Source organism: Dendropsophus ebraccatus, chromosome 1 (assembly GCF_027789765.1).
Source record: "Dendropsophus ebraccatus isolate aDenEbr1 chromosome 1, aDenEbr1.pat, whole genome shotgun sequence".
Lineage (NCBI taxonomy): Eukaryota > Metazoa > Chordata > Amphibia > Anura > Hylidae > Dendropsophus > Dendropsophus ebraccatus.
The window spans coordinates 39,992,187-40,004,820 of NC_091454.1; the positions used below are offsets into that span (position 1 = coordinate 39,992,187).

Genomic DNA, 12,634 nt, shown 5'->3' on the forward strand with positions numbered 1-12,634 from the left:
AAGTTCGAGAGCCCTTTTTGAAGATCGGCATTACATTTGCCTTACGCCAGTCCCTCGGCACAATACCAGTAAGCAAAGAATCACGGAATATTTCATACAAGGGTAGAAAAATTACAGAACTGAGTTCCCTAAGAACTCTGGGGTGCAATCCATCAGGCCCTGGAGCTTGGGTTACATTGAGTTTGTTTAATTTATCTTGGACCATATCTATAGTAAACCAGTTCAGTACATTACATGTGTTAGCAGCACTGGCCCCACCCACCTCAGTACTGGCCCCACCCACCACAGGTGAGGAGGTAGGTGGCGGAGGAACTGTCTGAGTGGGCAAAGAGACTCAGGGGGGAGAGGCTGGCACAGGTATGGGTAGGTGAGGTGGACAGGTGAGGTCTGAAAGGGCAAAGAGTGGCAGAGGGACTGGGCAGCACGGACGCAAAAAAAAAGGGAAGGGGAAAAAAACGTATTTGTAAGAAAAAAAAAAGAAGGTGCCCACTTATTTCTGATTAGTGATTAGTTCCTGATCAGAACAAGAGAGACGGGGGGGCACAGGGGTGGACAGGTGAGGGGGTGTGGAGGAACTGTATGAGGGGGGAAAAAAAAAGAGGCAAGGGTGGAGGATGGCACAGGGGTGCGCAGGTGAGATGGGGGGAGGAACTGTCTGAGGGGGCAAAAAAAAGGGCAGGGAGAGAGGATGGCTTAGGGGTGGGCAGGTGGAGGAACGGTCTGAGGGGTCAAAATGAGGCAGAGGAGGATGGCACAGGGGTGGGAAAGTGAGGTGGGCAGGTGAGGGGGAGGCGCAGAGGAACGGTCTGAGGGGGGCAAAGAGAGGCAGGGGGACCACTAGCAGCACAGAGGATGCTGCTAGCAGGATCTCCCTGCATACACTATGCCACCGATGGCCGCGACAGCACGGGCGGCACGGAGCGGCGCAGGGGGAATCAAGACAAAGAAAAAACTATTTTTATTTTTTACAAAAAAAAACAAAAACCTGTGCCCACTTGTTGCTGATCAGTGATGAGTAACAAGAGAACAAGAGAGACAGGAGCAGCAGCAGTAGAACTACTGCTGCTGCTTCTGCACAGTCAGAAATTTCAGGGGATCAGCCAGGCAGCACAAAGAGAGCACTGCTGGCTGATTACCCTGCACCAATGAGGCTGGCACAGATGGGGGGAGCACAAAAACAGTGGGAGGGCACAGGGGAGAAGGAGAGGATGACGGGGGAGAAGAGAAGGATGACAAGAGGCTGATGAATGGGGGAGGATGGCACATGGGGGCGGATCTCACAGGGGTGGGGGCAGATGGCACACGATCTCCCTGCTAAGGGCACCACTCACATACAACCTTTCTGCTCGCCAATCCTGGCGAAAAGGAGGGCGAGCAGGGAGGGATCAATATTTTAGATCGCCCGTGATTGGCCAGTTGCTGGCAAACAGCCAATCCGGGCAATCGGGGGGCGGGGGTTACGTGGCACACGGCCCCAGGCATAACCGTGATTAGTCCTGTCTCGGACAGCACCAATCACGGTTTATTTCCCACAATGCACCGATTTATTGCCCACAATGCACCGGTATTGCTGTGATTGGCTGCCCTTAATTGGACAGCCAATCACAGCGATCGTGATGTAGTGGGGGACACGATTCCGAGGCTGCTGGTGAGCAAAAGATAGCTGCTGAGAGGATCAGCAGCCATCTTTACTTTAAATGTTATTATTAACCCCCTGCAGCTGCGAAATGCCCTGGACGTACAGTTACGTCTAAGGTCGTCTGGGAAATGACTTCCATGGCGTAACTGTATGTCCAGGGTCATCTAGGGGTTAAAGCATCATGTGAACATGCTCTAAACGAGCTCACTCACTATAAATGCAGCTGGCACCTTCCTACTGTCTTAGGGCCCTATAACATTGAGTGATAATCCGCTGAGTAATAGCAATGCACGGCCAGCGGCTGATGTATCTGTAAATAAAATAAATTACCTCTCCATGCTCCCTGGTGTTCTCTTTGCTTCTGTCTGCAGCCTTTGGTGGAATTTTGGTGGAGTCGTTCTTTTATTTACAGATTCATCAGCCACAGTCCGCACATCGCTATTACACGGAAGATTATCGCTCCATGTAATAAGGCCCTAAGGCAGTTGGAAGGTGCCAGCTGTATTATAATTTGTGTCCTTCTTATTATATTTATGCAAAATGTATATAAATCTGACACAATGTACCCAAATAAATATACTACATTTTAAGAGGACCCTGTGCCCTCTTCTAAAAAATAAAAAAACTTGCACTAAAAAGGTCATCTTGGAAGGAAAAAAAAAATATTTGAAGAGTACCTGTCAAGAACAATAACTTTTGACATGTCTGATCCCATCTCAGCACTTGATTACTATGGGCTCCTGCTGTAATCGAGCACTGATGTGAGAGATCAATGCAGTACATATGTACTGCATTGCTCTCTATGAGAGAATAGTGTAGTAATCATAGAAGTACCCGAGGGGGACTTCAAGTTAAAGTGTGTATTAAAAAAAAAAAAGGTTTTCATTAATAAGAAAAAAATCCCATAATAAAAGCTTAAGGGTACAAACACACACGGCATATACGCTGCGTATTTACTGCTGCCATACGCAGCAGATACGCAGCAGATAAGATCTAAATAACTGAACACAGCATCAAATCTGCTGCGTATCTGCTGCGTATCTGCTGTGTGTGTTTGTACCCTAAGGGTGCCTTCACACCTACCGGATCCGCAGCAGATCTCACGCTGCGAGTTGCAGCGAGATCCGCTGCGGATTCAGTCCTATTCATTACTATAGAGAACATACTCGTAGCGGGATTGACATCCCACTGTGAGTATGTGCTTTAACCCCCTGTTGCCCAGCACTGATTGGCTGAGCGGGACCGGACCCGGGAGCCTGACATGCAGCCAAGCCGCCAGAGCAGGTAATGTATGCTCTCGGCGGCGGGGCTGCGGGCGACAGGGGATTAAAGCACATACAGCGGGATGTCAATCCCGCTGCGAGTATGTTCTCTATAGAAATGAATGGGACTAGAAACTGCAAACTAGCTGCGGATATGGTAGGTGTGAAGGCACCCTTAATCACCTCACTTTTCCCATTTTATAAAATGATCAGATTTCTGCTCTCGCATGGTAAGCAGCACCGCCAAAGTGCAAAATTAATGATATTTGGTCACATCAAATCCAGAAGCATTTTAATAAAAAGTGATCAAAAAGTCGCTTATACACAAGCAAGGTACCAATAGAAAGTACATATTATGGCGCAAAGAATAACTTCAAAAATAGCCCCATAGACCAAAAAATAAAAGCTAAGGATGATAAAAAAAAGCAATCTTAAACAACTTTCATTTTTTAAAAGGTTTTTAATTTTTTAAAAGCAATCAAATAAAATAAAAGTTATATAACTTGACTATCATTGCAATCGTACTGACTTGGGGAACATATATAACATGTCAGTTTTACCACAGGATGAAGCAAGCCCCCTTTTTTTTTTTTACTTTTCAATTACACAGTGCAAATCTTTTTCCTTTTTTTTTCCTTTTTCCGGTTTTGCTGCATTTTTTATGGAAAAATTAAGTCTGGCATTACAAACTGCTATAGGTAAAAGGATCCTGTGGGTCTGTAGGTAAAAAAAAAAAAATGAAAATTGGCCTGGCAGAGAAGGAGTTAAGTGAAAGCAGTAAGAGGGAACACAAAGCTCTCTGCTGCCACTAATGTTTGGGTTAGGAATTACAGAGCTGCCCAAGCCCTGGTGATAAGATAATCCTTTAATAGTCCCACCATGGGGAAATTCAGTGTGTTACAGCATTACGGTTAAGGTAAACAAAGAGAAGAAAAGGTAAAAAAGATACAATAAAAAAAAAAACAGACTATTTTAGTTCTTTTTATGGATTGATCTCTGCATGGGTCGGTGTTGGTTGTACAGCCTAACCGCTCCAGGAAGGAAGGACTTTTGATATTGCTCCTTCCCACACTTTGGGTGAATTAAATGGTCACTGATAGTACTGCCCAGTGCTATCACGGTCTTGTGCATAGGATGGGAGTCATTCTCCAGTATGGAGCTGATCACTGTCAATCCTTCGCTCCCCCACCACCTGCACCGGTTCCAGGGGGTTTCTAAGGACAGAGCTGGCCCTTCTGATCATCTTGTCCAGTTTGTTCCTATCGCTGGTTGATACGCCGCTCCCCCAGCAGGCCACTCCGAAGAAGATGGCTGATGCTACTAAAGAGTTAAAGAAGGTCCTAAGGAATGCCCCCTGGACTCCAAAGGCCCTCAGCCTCCTGAGTAGGCAAAGCCTGCTGTGGCCCTTTCTGTACACTAAGTCCATGTGATCAGCCCAGTCCAGCTTATTATTGAGGACCACACCCAGATATTTATACGTGTTCACTGTCTCAATGTCCGTCCCCTGGACTTGGAGGAAATATGCACTTGCACCACCATCTCCTTGGTCTTTCCAGCATTAATCCTCAGGTGGTTCCACTGGCACCAATCAACAAAATCCCTGTTCACCTCTCTGTACTCCCTGTTGTCTTCACCTGTGATAAGGCCTACTATGGCAGAGTCATCATCAGAGTACTTTTGTAAGTAGCAGGTAGGGGAGTTGTTCCTGAAGTCTGCAGTGTACAGTGTGAAGAGGAAAGGAGCAAGAACTGTACCCTGAGGTGCCCCCGTATTAGAGATGACAGTATCTGACACACAGTCCCTGGCTCTCACATACTGAGCTCAATTTGAGAGGTAATCTAGGATCCAGTTTAAGAGATGGAGATCCACTCCAACAAAGGCCAGCTTGTCTCTTAGTAGCCTCGGCTGTATAGTGTTAAAAGCACTGGAGAAATCGAAGAACATTCTCACAGTGTTCCCCGGTTTCTCCAGGTGAGAAAGGGCTCTGTGTAGAAGGTGGATGATGGCATCATCCACCCCAATGCCCGTCTGATAAGCAAACTGGAGAGGGTCCATGGCTGGGCTCACTAGAGGGCGGAGATGTGTGAGAACTAATCTCTCCAAGACCATCAAGTGGGATGTCAGTGCTACAGGTCTATAGCCATTCAGGTCCCTTGGATGTGGTGTCTTTGGAACTAGTACCACGCATGATGATTTCCACAGTTGTACCATTTCTAGCTTTAGGCCCATATTAAAGTGGTTATCCAGCACTACAAAAACATGGCCACTTTTCAGGCGTGGTTTGCAATTAAGCTCCATTTACTTCAATGGAACAGAGTTTCAAAACCCCACCCAAACTGGAGACAACAGTAGGGGGAAAGAGGCCATGTTTTTGTAGTGCTGGATAACCCCTTTAAACATATATGTAATAATACCACACAGCTGGTCCCCACAAGTCTTAAATAGCCGGGCACTGATGCCATCTGGCCCTGCAGCCTTTCCACCCTTGATCTTTCTGAGTTCCTTTCTCACCTGGGCACTTGTGAAGATCAGCCTGGAGTCAGATGACTGACTGTTACATTCATTGATTCTCTCTTACCCAGTCTTATCACTGCCACCAACACAGAGCACTGTACTATATATTATTATGTATTAAAACATGCTGTAAGGGACTTCCGGTTCCAGTGCCATGCGGTGAAGACGCACAGCGCTTCAGCTCCGCGCCCTCAGTGACTAAACGGCTGCCTACTACCCGCACTACTGACCGGGACTCTGCTAGCTGGACTCTGGTGGGTCACTCTACCCTACCATGGATCGTTTTGTCCAAAATAAAAAGGTCCGCGGACCAGAGGTTAGTCCCAAAACAGAGCTGGAGGGAGCGCACGCATGGCGATGCAATGGCGTACGGCGCGTCTGTGCTTGACTCCAGGGACAGCTCTCCATCCTGTTCCACCAGCTGCTTGTCTGACGGTGAGGACACTCTTAAAATGGACTACAAATGCTTAGCCCTTGCTGTGGCAAAGCGGATTCTTCCCGATATCCAGGAAACTTTAGCCACTACGGTCTCGGCCTCCTTCAAACTTATACAGGCTGACATAGCCCAACATGCTAGCCGTCTAGATGAAGCAGAAACACGTATACTGCACCTGGAAGAAGGTATGGACACAGTAGTCCCTAGAACCAAAGATTTACTTGCTGACAATCACAGACTGTGGGAGAAAATATATGACCTGGAAGACCGCTCCAGGCGGAATAATCTAAGGGTACTAGGAGTCCCAGAGTCTGTGACGCAGAAAGAATTAGCAGGCTTATGTGAATCCACCATCCCGTCATTGCTGGGTTTGCCGAACAAATGCAAGGTGGAACAGGCCCATCGCTTAGGTCCCGACACTAGAGCACAGCCACAGGGAATTGAACATGCTGCCCTACAACAACGATCCCGGCCGCAGCAGATGATCGTCAAATACCTGGATTATTCTGACAAAACTGAGATATTACGTGCATTTCGAAGGCTGCGTGATGATCTGATTTACCAAGACAAACTGCTCATCTTTGCTGATTACTCGGCGGAAACTACACACCATCGGAAGTTATTTTCACCAGTATGTATGCACTATACCGCCAGAAGATACGTTTTGCCTTACTACACCCGGCCACCCTACGAGTCTTCCACCAGAACACTTACAGAACACCGGAAGAGGCTAAACAGGGTCTGCGCTTGCCTACAGAACTGACTCCTGAACTGGTTAATAGGTCCCCTACCTGGCGCAAATCGGTATCCCCACGTGCAGGGGAGAATACTAGAGGCTCAGCGTTCGGGGAAGATTCTGACTAGTACAGTGCACCTAAGGAACAAAGACGTTGCAGTTCATCCCTTCCTGATCTGTGAATTCTCTACTTGGGCTGGGCCTCTGGCCCGCAGTTAACTGGAGCTGGCTACCTGCTTGCTTTGGATGGAAGGGTACTATTAAGAAGGTCTTATTAAGGATGTTGGTCCGGCTATTACTAATGAGTGACTGTTTTGGCTGCCCCTTCTATTTGTTATTTTAATGCGGAAGCTGTCATGTTATAATGTTCTACGGAGGAGCTGCCGCATGGAAAAAAAGAGAAGTCCTTAGACGTTGCTCTCTGGCTAGTAAGGGAGTCAGGTGTCAGCCAGAGCAGCCTGTCAGTTATGTTTTTGGGGGAGTTTTTGTTCAGGCGGAGGCGGGGGGGGCTCTCTTGCAGATCAGAAATTCATCCATTTTCCCTATAGCCATTGCTCTGCCAATATGTGGCCACCATGATTCCGCTAATTTCATAGAACGTGAAAGGGCTCAAATCACCGAATAAGCAAGTAATGCTTTTTAGGCATCTGAAACGGTTTCTCCCTGACTTGGTTCTTTTGCAGGAGACCCATATGACCCAGGAGGAAACTATGGGTGTATGGGTCTCCTGCTATTGAGCGCAAGGCTGGAGTACTTATTTTGGTAAGCAAGGCATTCCAGGGAGAGGTCTTGGACTCCTCCCATGACGGGAAGGGAAGGCTGTGTACATTGCATATTCGCATTGGGTACCGAAGATATTATGGTATATAATGTATATGGCTCTAATGCCAACAAGTCTGGTTTCTTTAGCTCTCTCACTGACCGCCTACTTTCTGACTCTATACCTAATAAAATTGTAGCGGGTGACTTTAATGAGGTAACGTCTCTCCGGGAAGATAGGTCCTCCAATCGCATAGTTACTACCCCTGCCCCGAGCAGGCTCTCCTCCTTGGCAGATATGGGTCAGAAGGTAGGCCTTAGTAACACGTAGAGGTATTTACACCCTGATTCCAGGGAATTTATGTAGAGAAGCAGCTGTACAGTTTGCAGACTGTCTAGGCACATAAAACGCTTAATTCAGAGGTCAGAAAGGTCACTCCTTATCCTGGAACTTACTGAGAGAAGATTGCAGGGTGTTGTGCTGTGCAGGACTGCTATTCCTTTCCTCTCTGTGATCACTCACCCACCTCGACCCCTCCCCTCTCCAAAGACCATAATGGACACAGAAATCCTGCTTCTTGTGAAGTGAGGGGGGACCTAGGAAAACAGAAGTACAGAAGGAAACTCTTTTGCTTAATAAAATCTATTATAGAGTTTCTTAAAATCGCTTGTATTATTGATACTTATTGATTTCTGAAAAATTACATTTAAATGACAGTTACACTTTAACATGAGCAAAGCTGTGCATGCTATGGAAAACACTCAGACCCCATAACGCTAGCCATACATTACAATATGCTCCCAATAACCCTATCGCCTCCACTTGCATGATGTTACTTGTGACTATGTAATCTGAGGTGCAGCATCTTGGGATAGTGTTTGCAAACCACTTGGGATGAAATTCAAAATGAAAGATGAATTGGCATTTTAACAAGCTCTGTGACCTGGATCCCTCTCCTGTGGTATCAGATTATATATGAAGGAATAAGTGACAGTGAAGTGAACAGCCATTTCATAGGAGTTTAATATAAGAAATGCTACGCTTTGGAAACTTTCAACTATTATAGGGCATGTTACCAAGCATTGTAAGAAGAAATGATTATTAGTAGGTGGTCAAAGTGTGTCCACCATAAAGACCACTCATCTATATCTACTGCTTCTCAGCAAAACTTTCAAAACTAACACAAAGTCATAAGTACGCATTTCTACTCAATTGTATACGCTCACATGCCACTTTATGGCCATCTCATTCAAGAGGGTCCTTAACCTAGAAGGTGTTATGCTACATGGCAGCCATCGCCACCACAAGACCAGCACCCACAGAAGAAGAGTAGAGAGATGAGCAAACCTCAAGCATGCAGCATTTAGATAACCGGTGGCTGAACAAGTTTAACAAGCTGAGCAGCTTCGGGGAGTTCTACTTATGGCTATATCCATGTCTTCCAAGCAGCCTTAGGGCTGGATCCAACTTCCTCAGCCGCCAGTAATCAGATGCTGCATGCTCCGGTTCAGATAAACCAAAGCGTGCTTAAGGGTTTTCTCCTCTCCATAGAAGAGACCCAGTGGTCAGACAAGCCCACTGCTGCTACAGACCAAAGACCCACCTCTGAGCTCACCTGTGGCCCCCACAAGCAGTCCCGGTGATCGGTGCAGAAAGCCACCACCAGTAGATTGTCGAACGAGGCCAGATTTTAAACTTTCTATTTGTTACTGCACTTAATCGGCTCTGCTATATCGCTCATCCGGCTCTGCTATATCACAAACGCAACTTTCCTATGTCGCTCACTCAACTCTGCAATGCAACTTACTCAACTCTGCTATATCTTGTGCATATCAGCTCTGCTACATCATGGACCAATCAGGCATAAGCATTGCATGATGGGAGATGTAGTTTTCTGGCTGGCGCCATGTTGAATATAGTTCAGCTTTTTAAAAAACTTGTAACTATGGAACGGAAGTAGCTAGAAAGATGGGAGACGGCTCAAAATTCTCAGGGGGACTTTGTGAGCTAGGTTTTGGAGCATTTAATTTTTTTTAGCTCTTGGTGGGAATACCCCTTTAAGCGAACAACGGACACTATTTCAAGTTATTCACACACAGATTTTTTTTTTTTTTTTGCTCGTCCTTTCACCGTCTTTTTAAGGAAATTCAATGGACCTTTACAAATAGCCATACCCCCAGCATGGAAGGTGTGACTGTGATGTGACTATGCAGCGTGTTAGAATTATCCACGGGCACACCCGTATCAAGGCCCTATCTTTAGCTGTATACTGGGCTTTGCGCCCGCCAGACATATGATTACTATACCAGTAAGAAGTCTGACAATGCGCATACATTGTGGTACTGCAGCATGTATGATTTAAAGGGATACTCCAGGCAGGAGGATAAAGGCAACACTGTCCATTTACCTCCCTGGTTCCAGCGCTAGGCTCCTCATCATGCTGCTCCAGACTGTGGTGCCCGACCGCTTCCTGATCTGTGACGCGGCTTGAGACGTTCAGCAGCAGAGGCAAGATCACTCTACAGCTGCTGAATGGCTGAACGGGCTGGAAATAGATTTATGTTTATAACATCCCTTTAATGAATGACAATGATATAAAACCTGTAGTAGTTATAATATCTGGATGCTATATAATCAGTCATAATGTCTTCTTTACTTCAGTCACACTTTGTATCTGCACTGACCGTAGTCTTTGTCAACTCAAAGTCGTTGTCTTCAATAAAGATTGATGATACCCCAGTGGGTGACCCTTCCTTAAAGGTTTTAGTTGCAAACAACAGTGATACTTTGAAGCTATTAAAAATGAGCAGCTGCCCCCATTTATCACCTTCCGGTAAGATATTATAACTGTATTACCTTTATATCATTTCTTATTACTAGTGTATCTCAGACAGGGAAAGACGTAAAGAGAACCAATCAGTATGATTGTGGTGATATGGTTCTCTCAGGCACCGTATAGAGCAACTGTAGCTTTAGTAGGCAGAAAAACAAGTTTTATTCTGCTGCGTGAAACAGGAAGAGGGGCGGCACCTAGTCATCTGGACGGGGAGCCACCCAGGACTAGTCACTGTTCTCTGCTGGTCGGCAAGCAGTGCAGCGATGATTGACAGGTAGAGGGGCCACTAAGGGTTCAATCTGTCTGTCAGGAAAACGTCGTGACTAGACCTGGGTGGCTTCCTGCCCAGATGACTATTTGCCGTCCCTCTCCCTGTTTCATGGGGCAGAATAAAACTTATTTTTCTGCCTGCTAAAGCTACTGCTACTAAAGCTACAGTAGCTCTATACGGTGTTTGAGGAAACCAGATCAGCACAACCATGCTGATTGGTTTCCTTTAAATAAGCCACTGCCAGACCCTTCCGGCTGTTCTTCTGGAGAACAAAGAATCATGCATGTTGAAATTTAAGATGGGCAGTCCTTTTCCCTGGAACATAAACAGAATAAAAATCTTATATGCGTTAGAGGGTTGGCTGGTTCCATTGAAACTGATAGGTTAAGCTGACCTTTGTGATTGGCCACCTTAATATGGGATGGATACTCTGTGTCTGTATGAGATATTAATTTGCTTTAATAGCAGATAATTCCCATACTATACCATTTACAGCCTGACATTTCAAAAACTTTTGTTACGTCATAGAAACATATCAAAAGTTTTTTATGAGCCGGGGACTGAATAGGCAACCAGCCGGAAGCAGTATGCACTTAGCACATTCTCTTCTGGCTCTGTTATGTGACCTGGATGGAATCCCAATGCAGGTCTATGGGGCAGTCCAGGTCTCATAGACACAGAGGGGGAAGTGAACACAGTTTGACTGGTTGGACCCAGCCCCTTGTCCCCCAGTAGTTTTCTCATGTTATACCGTTTTTATCTCAATTAGGAATTTTGTGTATGGCCAATCAATGTCATGGACTAAGAGAACTTGCCCTGAATTACCATCTCCTGAGCGATGAATTACTGTTGGCTCTTTCAACCGAAAAACATGTCCGTCTTGAACATCTTCGTATTGATGTAGTCAGTGAAGATCCAGGTCAAACAATTTCACACCATAAAGAAGCAAAGCTGGGACACCCTCATCAGACATTCTCCGAAGGTCAATATTGTTATGTACTTCTTCCTATATGAAGAGGAATTTGATGCATTTGTCCTAGAAGAATCCCCAGTTCCTCATCTCTACTTTGGCCAGGCAGTGAGCAAAGCAATGCTAGATCGTATCGGCATGAACTGTCCGACTCATTGAGCTTGTGGTTTGTGCAAATAGACTTCATCCTTTGGACGATGAGCTGATTCGTATCGCTGGCCGCTGTAAAAGCCTGACCACCATTGGACTCTGAGAATGCGAAGTGACTTGCAGCGCATTTGTTGAGTTTGTAAAAATGTGTGGAAGGAGACTTACACAACTTTCTATTATGGAGGAAGTACTTATCCCAGACAACAAGTACAATCTGGAGCAAATTCACTGTGAAGTTTCAAAGCATCTTGGAAGAATGTGTTTTCCGGATATGATGCCGACATGGTAGACTAAGGAAGAGACCTAGAAAGTGTCTTACTTTTGCTTGCTATGCAATTCCACAAAACTAGATCCAACATCATATGAGGTTGTCCTTGCAAACCAAACAAATAATCATTTCAAAACGAACATTATTTAACCCCATCACATAGGGAGCTGTTTTATAGGAGAATACTGGGCTAGTAATATAGGGTTTAAATTATACAACCATAGAGTTATTGTTAAAGAAATATGTTCAAAGAAATATGGATACTTGCAGATATTTATCAAAGCTTATGATAGGCTCTGAGCCTAAATGGAGCACTTTAGGTACTGTGTATGTTAAGGTTTCACGGCAGATTTCTCATTACTCATCACTTTCTCACGTTATGTTGCATAGAACTGAACATGCAGCCTGAAGTTATAGGGCCCCGATCAAAGGCAATACCAACACCCCCCAACTCTCTCATATATTGCATCACTGTATATGATGACAAGTTTTATATAATCTATGGGGGATTGTGGTCTCTGACTGCTTAGAGACTGAACTCCTATTGCTGTGCTACTAGTGAAATCTATACATTCAATATAGTAAAGCGAAAAGAAAAACGACACATAATGAAAGTGTGAAACACTCTTTATATAACTCATTGTAATTCTTGTAAAGTTGACAGATTTCTCATGTTTGGTCACACCACTATTAGTTTAGATCCAATATGTTAGAACAAAAGCAGACAGCACTGCTTCACTTTCAGCTGCACTTCAGACAGTGCCGGCATGACCATGCGTCAAATAGCCACCG

General features: G+C 45.3%; 1 pseudogene; it reads left to right on the plus strand.

The window, feature by feature from the left end:
* The first annotated feature begins 7,644 nt into the window (after positions 1–7,644).
* On the plus strand, positions 7,645–11,863 carry LOC138782127 (F-box/LRR-repeat protein 3-like; annotated as a pseudogene).
* Positions 11,864–12,634: the final 771 nt, after the last annotated feature.